A 10036-nucleotide genomic window follows, 5' to 3' on the forward strand; every position below is an offset into this window, starting at 1 on the left:
GGACCTGCCCTCTTGGCTGTGAGCACCACCCTCTTTAGCCGGCAGGAAGGCAGGACCGCCTCCGCCAGGGCTCATTACTGTCACCGGGGCAGGTGAAAGCACCTGGCCTGGGAGGGGCAGAGACCGCAAGGCTGGGAAAGGAAAAGCAGCCAGGGATCCGCCCCCGGGGCAGGCGTCGGGCCATTGGCGTCCAGCCCTCTGACCTCAGCCCAGCGCCCCCGTCGCCCCCAGACCCAGGGAGTCCGGGCCCCCAGGCGCTCCTCCCTCAGACCCAGGAGCCCGAAGCCGCAGCCCCAGAACCCCAGCCTGAGTGTTTCCCCCGGACCTAGGAGTCGGGGCTCCGAGCGCCGTCCTCACTCAGACGGCCCCAAACCCCCTTCCTTGGATCCAGGAATCCGAGCGCCCAACCCCCACCTCCCCGAGACCCCACGGCGCGGGTCGCCGCCCCCTCACCCTGCAGATCCGCGAGGCTACCTGGAGACGCCGGCCGGCGCAGGAAGCGGGAAGGTGGGGAGGGGGCTCGGGGATCCCTGGTCTGCTTCCGAGTCTCAGGTGCAGCTACCTCCGCGGTCCAGCACGGGGCGGGGCCACGTCGCGTCACCAGGAGAGAGCCTGGCTCTGATGTCACCCAGCACCTGCCCGGCTTGGGAAGGGGGCGGGTCCTGGAGCCACAATGCCCAGGACTGGCGGATGGGGGGAGGCGGGGATAAGCCGGTTGCCAGGTGGGCGGTGGCGGCTGCACCAGGGGCCCCTCTCCCCGGTGAGTTAAGGTCTGGCGCTCCCCGCCCAGAGGGCGGAGGGCCGCAGGGTTGGAACCCCTCTGGAGCCCTCCGGGCCTCGGCTGTCCTCTGTGAATTGCGGCCGGTGAAGTAAATGAAACGTTGTAGGAGGAAGTGCCCAGCCCGACGCTTCAACGAGCAGTGCCTCGCCAAACCACTTAATCTCTCCGAGTCTCAGTTTTCCCCATCCTGGAAATGGGACGAAACCGACAGAGGATGCCAGAGTACCACAGAAGGGGACACGAAACGTGACTCCGGCTTGCGGAGCCTCAGCCTCCTCGGGGGCGAAATGCGCACTACGCAGTGGTCAGCGCACCCGCTGCGCGCCTGCTGTTTTCCGCCGGTAGAAAGCTCTCCGAGTCTGAACTTCTAGAACGATCTCAAAAGCCAGTGAGACGGGGACGATCGGGGAAACCGAGGCACTGAAAAGGCGAAGTTACGCCCTCAAGGTCATACGGTCAGTAAGAGGAAGAGCTGGGTTGAAGCCCGGATCGGTTTCTGCTATTAGAAAGAGGGGTTTGGGGGAGAACACGGCGTAGGTCCTCGAAGATGTCGAGTGTCCCCTCCCAGCTGGTAACCATGGTGAACCATCTAAACCCGAAGGACCACAGCCTTCTTTGGGGGACTGTCGTGAGATTAAAAAGGTTAAGGGACCCAGCGCACAACACGTGGTGTCCCAAGTGTTATCCTCATCCCCGCCCCCCTGCGCTCGCTCCCCCTGTCCGGCCTCGGTTTGCCTCTCCCCGTAAAATGGGTACAAGAGAGCCCGCCTCGAGTTCATGTAATTAAAAGACATGATTTAATTATAAAAATAAAGGCGCCCGAGTACATCGTGGGCGCTCAAATACGTCTCTCCCCGCCCCTCGGCCTCTGCCAGTCCCGGTCTGCGCCTCTGGTCCGCGGTTTGTACAAGCGAAAACAGAGACGCCCTCATCTGGGCGCGCAGGACTGCAGGCGATGATGACTCAGGTGTTAAGGCGTCCAAGGTCCCAAAGCGAGCCTCCGTGTCCTCATCTGCGGAGCGGGCCCGGGGCCGCCGGCGAGGACCCCGCCCCGGCCTCGCGCCCGGTGGGAACCCGAGCCCGGGGCGTTTAGACGCCCCGCCGCGCCCCCCAGCCGCTATCCGGCCGCTCGCCCAAGGTGAGTGTCCCCGTCACCGCTCCTCCCCCCGGCCCGCGCCGGGCCTCCGGAGCCCCGTTTGCAGCCCTGAGGCCCCGGCCTCCCCGGGCCCGGGCCCGCTCCGCCAACTCCGGCGCGCAGTGGGCCCCGGGCACTCACCGGCTTCCAGGGCCGTCCACAGGCTTCGGCCTGAGGAGAAAGAGGGGCGGGCCCGCCGGGAAAGCCCCGCCTACACGAGCGCAGCAGGGGCCAATCAGCGCCCGCTGCGGCAAGCCGCGGCCCCGCCCATGGGGGACGCGCCCGCCAATCAAGAGGAGCGGCTGGCGGACCGGGCCAATCGGAAGTTGCCGGAGTGTGCCAGCCGTGGGAAAAGAACGGAGCCGGAGCTCCCGGCTCGGCGGCGCGGTCGTGGGCGGGACCCCAGGCCTGACGGGCAGCAGGTGTGACCAGTGGCGAGGCGCGGGGGGCTGCCGGGGGCGGGAGGCCCAAGGGACCCGGGTGAATGGGCCGCTTTGTACGCGAGGCATGAATGGGGGCCTTTGTGAGGGCCGGCGTGGGGCGGGGGGAGGCGGGTTGCAGCTGGAGGCCGGAATGCCTGGGTCCCTGGGGAGCCGGCGGGCAGGAGAGACAAGAAAGAGAATTTACTTCTGTCGAACGCCGACCGCGTACCAGGCACTCTCCCAGGCTCTCACCCACGTTGTCAGTAATAATAATCACTTATCGAGCGCCCGGAGTATGCCAGGCGCTGTGCTAAGCGCTTTACCCGCATGATCTCATTCAATCCTTACAACTGCCCTCTGGAACTGGCGCTATTAAGATGTTCATCTTCCAGATGAGGTAAATCGAAACTTAGCAAGACGGTGTTAATTGCCGAAAGTCCTAGAGCTGGCAAGTGGCAGAGCCAGGAAGCCGATCCCGCCAAACCCGACTCCTGAACTTGTGCTCTTAGCCACCACGCTACACCCAAACGTTGGTTAATGCTTCCCGACTTACAGATGGGAAAACTGAGGCTCAGCAGAGGCAGGCGACTTCCCAGCAGAGGGAAGGCTCTGCTGAACGCCAAGAACTCTAGTCACACTAAACCCTCCTCTGTTCAGAACCTTTCCTGGTTCCATCTCAGAGCGAAAGCCGATGTCCACACCATGGCCCACACGGTCCTGCAGCATGTGCCGCTCCCACCCCCTCTGACCTCATCTCCCACTCAACTCCCTTTCATTCGCCTCCAGCCACACTGGCCTCCAGGCTATGCCTCAATTCCCCCAAACACCCCCCACGCACGGTCCTGCCTCAGGGCCTTTGCATTTGCTCTTCCTTCCCCGAGGTTTTACATGGCCGCCTCCCTCCCACATCATCAGGTCTGCTCCAATGTCACCTCCTCCAGGAGGTCCTTCCTGACCACTCTACAGAAGACAGTTCCCTTCATCACTCTCTTTCCCCATGACCCTGCTTTGTTTTAGCTCACAGCACTGCTAGGGCTTGTTTATTTGTTTATCTGTTTGTCATCTATCTCCCCACTAGAATAAAAGTCCCATGAGGGCAAGGATCTTTGTTTCGCTCAGTGCTGGATCCTCAGGGTTTGGCATACAGTAGGCGCTCGACAAGTGTTTCCTGAATCAATATTAACAAGTCCTTGCATTGTGTGAATTAAATGAGTTAATGCATGTGAAAAGAATCATCGCATGCAGAGCGGGGGCGGGGGGGGAAGGCTAAATAAACAAACAATGATTATTACTCCCATCGCTATTTATTGCCCTAAAACCAGCCTTCTGATAACATGCAGGAGATAAACAAGATAGAAGGAAAGAGAAAGTCTAGAAGAAGGGAAAGAGCCAGAGACAGGGAAAGGTTGAGAGGTAAGAGGCGGGAAAGGAAGAGAGGAGGGGTGGAGGGCAGACCCAGGTGCCAGCATCCAACTCCCAATGGATTCGCCTGGCGAGCCCTCATGGGCAAGAAGCTTTGAGGTGGCCATGGCACTGCCCGCTTCTTTGCGAATGGGGAAACTGAGTTCCAGAGAGGGGAGGACCTTGCTGAGGGCATCTGCAGTGATAATACAGGCCTGATTACATGCTGAAAACGTGACCGTCATTATCTGTGCATCCTCATGCCAGCCCTGTGACGCGGGCACTGTCATTAACCCATTTCAAAGGCCAGTAACATGCCCAGGGTCTCCCGGCTGCTCCTGGCGGCAGGTCTGGGCTCAGACTGCAGTAGGTCACACCCCTGAGTCTATGCTCTTAACCAAGGAGCCGAGGGTCCCTGTTACTCTGGCAGAGTGTCCCCCTGCAGTGAACATAACAAGAGCTGCTGGTTACTGAATGACAGCTGTGCTGGACTTTGTGCTCTTTGTGTGTATTAACTCATTAGATTTTCTCAAGGATCCTATGATTGATACTTTTATTATCCCTATCTGACCGATAGAAAACGGAGACTCAGACAGATGAAAATCCCACGTGTCCGAGGGCACTAGGGAAGAGTGGACTGGAACAAACAAAACTCAGACAGGAAATAAAGCTCTGGCACACGCATTCCAATTATATTCTGCCTGGTAACTGATTACGTCATCAACCCCATTCAGAGTTAACTCTACCTGACAACTAGTGATGTCATCATTTCCACCAATGGTCTAAACCGGAGACATCATTGATTCTGCTCAATCTATGGGGTAATTGATGACATCACTGAATAACAATACTGAGCTTCCTTTCACCGAGGGCTTTCTATGAGTCGGACGCCCTTGATAAGCACTTTAAATGCTCACCGATATTTTTTGAGGGTTCACCATGTGCCAGGTACAGTTCTAAGCCCTTTGTGTGTGTTAAATGCCATAATCCTCCCAAGGACTCTAAGTTGTAGTTGCTAGTGCCATACCCATTTTACAGATGAGGACAGAGAGGAAGCTGCCCACGGTTGCACAGATAGAAAGTTTCAGAGTCTGGATTTGAACCCAGGCAGTCTGGCTCCGGAGCATAGGTCGTGGACCACTATATGAAACCATCAGAGTGACTGAGACCCACGAAACTGAGTTACAAGGAATTATTCTGCTGCCTCAGAGTCCTCCATCTGTCCTTCATCTAAGTCTGCCAGAGAGGCTCCTTAGGATAAAGCCCCAAACTTACTCCCTTGACAATCAAGGCGACCCCACCATCGATCCAGCCCGTCACCCCAGACACTGGGACTGTCCTCATTAAATTATGAGCCCCTGGCTGTCAGGGGCCCGGTCCGATTCTCTCTGAGTCCTGAAGGTACAACATAAGGTGCAGTAGAGAGGGAATTCAGAAAATAGGGGTGTATAAAATATTGGGATGGATGTGTGTCGGGGTCAGGGGAAGGAAATGGGAATCTGGGAGCATTCTGAGTTTCCAAAGAAAAAGAGGGGTTCCTGCCAGCTGGCACAGACTTCATTATTTTCAATTCACAACTGCCTTGTTATGTAGAATCCGAGTAATGGGCAGCACAGGCGTCGGGGGGAAAGCCAGCGAGGAGCCAAGTTCATGGACAAAAATAAAACAGAGGGGAGGAGACAGGAGAGGCAGGGAGGGGATGCTCTGTGGAAGAGGGTTTGGGGGAATTCTATGAGCAAGGAAAAAATCGTAGGGAGCAGCTTCTGTGCCTAGTGAGGGTTAAGGGGGTCCGAGTCTTAACAGAGAGGGACAAAAATCATGCTAAGTGTCACTGTGGGTCCTGACTGTAACCCTGCCTGGCCGTTTTTCTCTGTAGCAAAGATCTGAATGGTTCTAGTATTTTATTGTTGGTCGCTGGCCTATTGTTTTCTCACATGTGACTTAGAGCTGGAAATGGCTCTGAGACAAGACCAAGCTGACGGCCTCCTGCGGGTCACAGATGCGTGAAGGGCACTGAGTGCCAGGCTTTGTTCTAGACCAGGGATCAGCAAACACTTGCTATAAAAGGCCAGACAGTAAATATTTCAGCTTTGAGGCCCAGATGGTCTCTGCTGCAGCCACGTCACTCACCCCTGTAGCGGCAGATAAGCAGCCCTATATAATACGTAAATGAACGGGCGTGGTTGTGTTTCAATAAAACTTTATTGAAGCAAACAGGAGGTGGGAGGGTTTGGCCTGTGGGCTATAGTTTGCAGACCCCTGTCCTGAAAGCTGAGGGGGCATGGAGGGAGCAAAGATGTCATCACAGGTCTCATAGAACTCGGATGCTAATCTACTCCCATGCAGCAGACAGAGGGAACCTGTTCATGGCTAAGCGAAGTCTACGGCTGACTCCAGTCTCGCTCAGAGGTAAAGCAAAGTCCTCTCCCCCTGTCCTCTCTCCACTGTCACCTCCCAACCTCTCCCTCTCGATTCTTCTTCTGCAACCACACTGGCCTCCTCGATGCTGCTCGAACACGTCAGGCTCAGAACCTTTGCACGCGCCATTCTCTCTCCTGGAATGCTTTCCGCCCAGATTACCACTTGGCCCCTCATCTTATTTTAGTCTTTGTCCAAATAGCAACTCCTCTGTGAGGACTTCCCTGGGCGCATCCTCCCCCTGGACTCCTGATACCCCGCTCGGCTCTGCATTTCCTGTGACCACGGTACTCAGCATCCTCCAGCCTACCAGGAATTTACTTATGACATTGATCGTTTATTGTCCGAGGCACCCAATTAGAATGTCAGCTCCTCAGGGGTGAGGATTTCTGTCTGTCTTGTCCCCTTCTATGCCCCCTGTGCCTACAACAGAGTCCGGCACACAGTAGACACTCAACAAACAATCGCCAGAGGAAGGAATGCATGCCGGCGGTAGGGTAGACACAGGCTGAAAAAGTAAACACGTGATTATAGAGCGTGATGACAAGTCAGGATAAGTGCTGGGAAGAAAAAGTAAATAAGGACAAGAGACAGAAGGGGCCTGGAGTATTATTTTAGAAAGGGTGTCAGGGAAGGTGGTTTTCGAGTGGAAGAATCACATGACAGTTGATACTAATGAGTAAATGAACAAAGAAATGAAAGTAACTGATGGAATAAATGGATGAGTGCGTAAATAAATGGATGAATGAGGGAACAGGTGGCTGTTTGAATGGAGGGCATACGTAATGAGTGAATAAATAACTGGGCAGATGGACGGAAGAATCAATTAATGCATAAATGGATCGGTGGAAGGTCAACTTGACCTTCAGAATCTGACCCTTTGTTGCCACGCCCACTGCCATGACTCTGGTCGAATCAACCCACCACTGCCCCCTGCCTTGACTGTCGTGGTGGCCTCCTCTTGGTCTCCCTGAGTCTTTTTTTTGGCTCCCTCGGCCTAGTCCCTAAGACGGCTGGTGTCATCTCAGAATGAAAGCCAAGTCTCCACCGTGAGCACGAGACCCTGCAGGATATGAACCCCCACATCCCCTCCTTGACCTCACCTCCCGCCCTCTCCCCTCTCTCCCCCTCACTCACTCTGCTCCATCCAAACCCCGCTCCTTGCCATTCCTGGACCACACCGCACATGATCCCACCTTGGGACCTGTGCCATGAGCTGTTCCCTCTGCCTGGAAAGCTTTTCTTCCCAGACATCCCCAGGGCTGGCTCCCTCCATTCAATCAGGTCTTTGCAATCTCACCTTGGCAATGAAGCCTTCTCTGACCACTCTGCCGAATGTCACGACCAGCCCCCAGGCACCCCTGTTCCCCTTCACCCTCTCTCTCGTTTCTGTTTTCAAAAGTACATCTAAACTTCCAACGTATTATATCACTTACTATGATGTAATTACTTACTGTGTTCGTTATTTATTGTATGTCTCTCTTTGACAGCTGACTGTCAGCCCTGAAGAGGGGTGGGGACTCTGCTTCATTTACCGCTCTGTGCTCAGCACCGAGGACAGTTCCTTGCACACAGTGAGCGCTCTGTAACTATCTGTCACGGGAAATTAGGAAATTCTGCTCAAGCTGGAGGAATGACAGGAAACTTTTACTTCCTCTTTACTTTTACTTGCTGCTGGCATTTTCTATATTGACAATTGCCACCTTAAAATCAGGAAAAGAGAGAAGGCCACCAAAGCTATTTTTAAAACGTAATTTTTTTTTTTCGAAGTAAAACACTTTTAATTACACGAGGTAGAACAATTTAAGTAAGAGGTAACGTTTACCTTGACCATCCCCTCCCCTCTCACATTTCCTCTTAGACGTACCCCTGATGATATTTTGGTATGGATTCTACCAAAAATGTGTACTATTTATTTACATCAGAGGTCTGCAGATTGGACAGTCTAGAGGCCATATCTGGCCCTCTCCCTGTGTTCATAAATAAAGTTTTATTGGCACACAACCAAGCTCATTGGTTTACGTATCACCGATGGCCACTTTCACATTACAAGCGCAGAGTCGAAGAGTTGCGACAGAGACCATGTGATGCTCAAATGTAAAACTATTTACTATTTGAGACTTTATAGAAAAAGTTTACCACCCCTTGAATTACATATATGGATAAGTAACAGAAATATTGCCTATGATTTCTTGTATTTAAAAGAAATAAGACAATACTTGATATATTGAACTGTGACTAAGCAAAATGTCTTAGAAACTTTCCATGCCCCTACACTTAAATTCGCCTTAACCTTTTTCACACCTGCATAGTATTCCACAGTCACAGTCCGCGACTCCTTCTCCTATTGATGGAGCTTTTAGTAGTGTTCCATTTTCCACCTTCACGAACGAAAGCCCAGTGAAAATCCTTCCTACTTCCTCGTGCGCACGAAGGAATAGTGCCAGGTCAAAGACTATAACGCAGTTAAGATTTTAGTAGAGATTACCAAAGTGCCACCACAACGATACTAATGTCCTTTTTAGAAAGAAAAGGGAAAAGAAACCAGTGAAATATTTATTACACGGCTGTTCCGTGAAAGGTTCCACCCTGTGGTGAGTTTCGCCTACAATTTCCTGTCCCGAGAATGTACCATGGACTCTCGCAGCCCTTTGGGGCTGACTGTTCACTCTCCGCCCTTCTCTGCTTGGTGAAATGCTGCTAGGTCCTCAGAATCCACCTCAGATGATCAGACAGAATTTTGTGACATTAACTACTCACTTATCGTGCGTGCCAGCGATCCCATTTCCAAGTAGCTGTGTTACGCAGGTGAACTACGAGGACGTGTCTAAAGACACCCAAGGCAGCGATGTGGGTGGCAGCGGGGATGTGAGGATGGGGGCATGACCGTGGGGTCTGTGACTTGGGGAGCGGGTGAGTGAAAGGGAGTGGACTCAAGAAGCAAGAAATCGGAAGCGAGAAATTGGAGTTACATATAAGAACACGGTGAGATCCTAAAAACATGATGTTGAGTGGGAAAAGTAAGATGCAAAACCGGGTCTATAGCACAATTTAAGAGACAGAATTTATATCTTTGGTGTCGGTTTAGAAGATAGAGATTCTCGCAGCAACACTGCCTGGTCTGTGAGTCTCTACATTTACCCCAGGATTCTGGATTCGTTCAGGGGTGCAAATGAGAGAGAGGTAAGAGCTGAGAACGTGATGCGACTCTGTGCTCCTGACTCCACTCGCTGCGAAAGGAACCGACCCCCCTTTCCCCCCCACCCAGAGAATCCCCCTGCTCGGTTCCCACCGAAGCCTTCTGCAACTCCCATGACAGCACAAGTTCATTAGACCGAGACCGTCCGTGACTGTCTCCCCAGCCGAGCGGGAGCACTTGGGGAATGAGGACCAGAGTCCGTGCCGCAACTTTTCTAACCTGTAGAAGGGGTATCATGATCCGAGTACCATACAGAGTCATTGGAGGGTGAAACCAATTGATGTCCGTAGGCTTAGCACAGTGATATCGGCATATTGCAAGCGCTCGATAAATATCGGCAGCTGTTACTATCATGATTATTTTTTTTTCCTATCATGCTTATTTTTGAGACTGGCCTCAGGACATTGGGAAAGCCCTCCCCCTAATGCCTCCTCCTTCGAGAAGTCTTCCATGATTTCCAGTAGGGAGCTCTGCCAGAGCCCGTGGCCCTCCATTATAGCTTCCTCCCCAGGTGTGGGCACCGCCTGCTCACCTGTTCTTTTTCCCCATGGGTCCGGGATCTCCTCAATGGCAGGGACCAGGGTCGGGTAGCCTCCGGTTCCTTAGAACCCAGCATAGCGGCTGGTGTCCCTCGGGCCTCCAGAACCGTCTGCCCACCTGAATAGAACTCGGGCTGGGAG

The sequence above is a fragment of the Pteropus vampyrus genome, unplaced genomic scaffold (genome assembly GCF_000151845.1).
Source record: "Pteropus vampyrus isolate Shadow unplaced genomic scaffold, Pvam_2.0 Scaffold250, whole genome shotgun sequence".
NCBI classification, from domain to species: domain Eukaryota; kingdom Metazoa; phylum Chordata; class Mammalia; order Chiroptera; family Pteropodidae; genus Pteropus; species Pteropus vampyrus.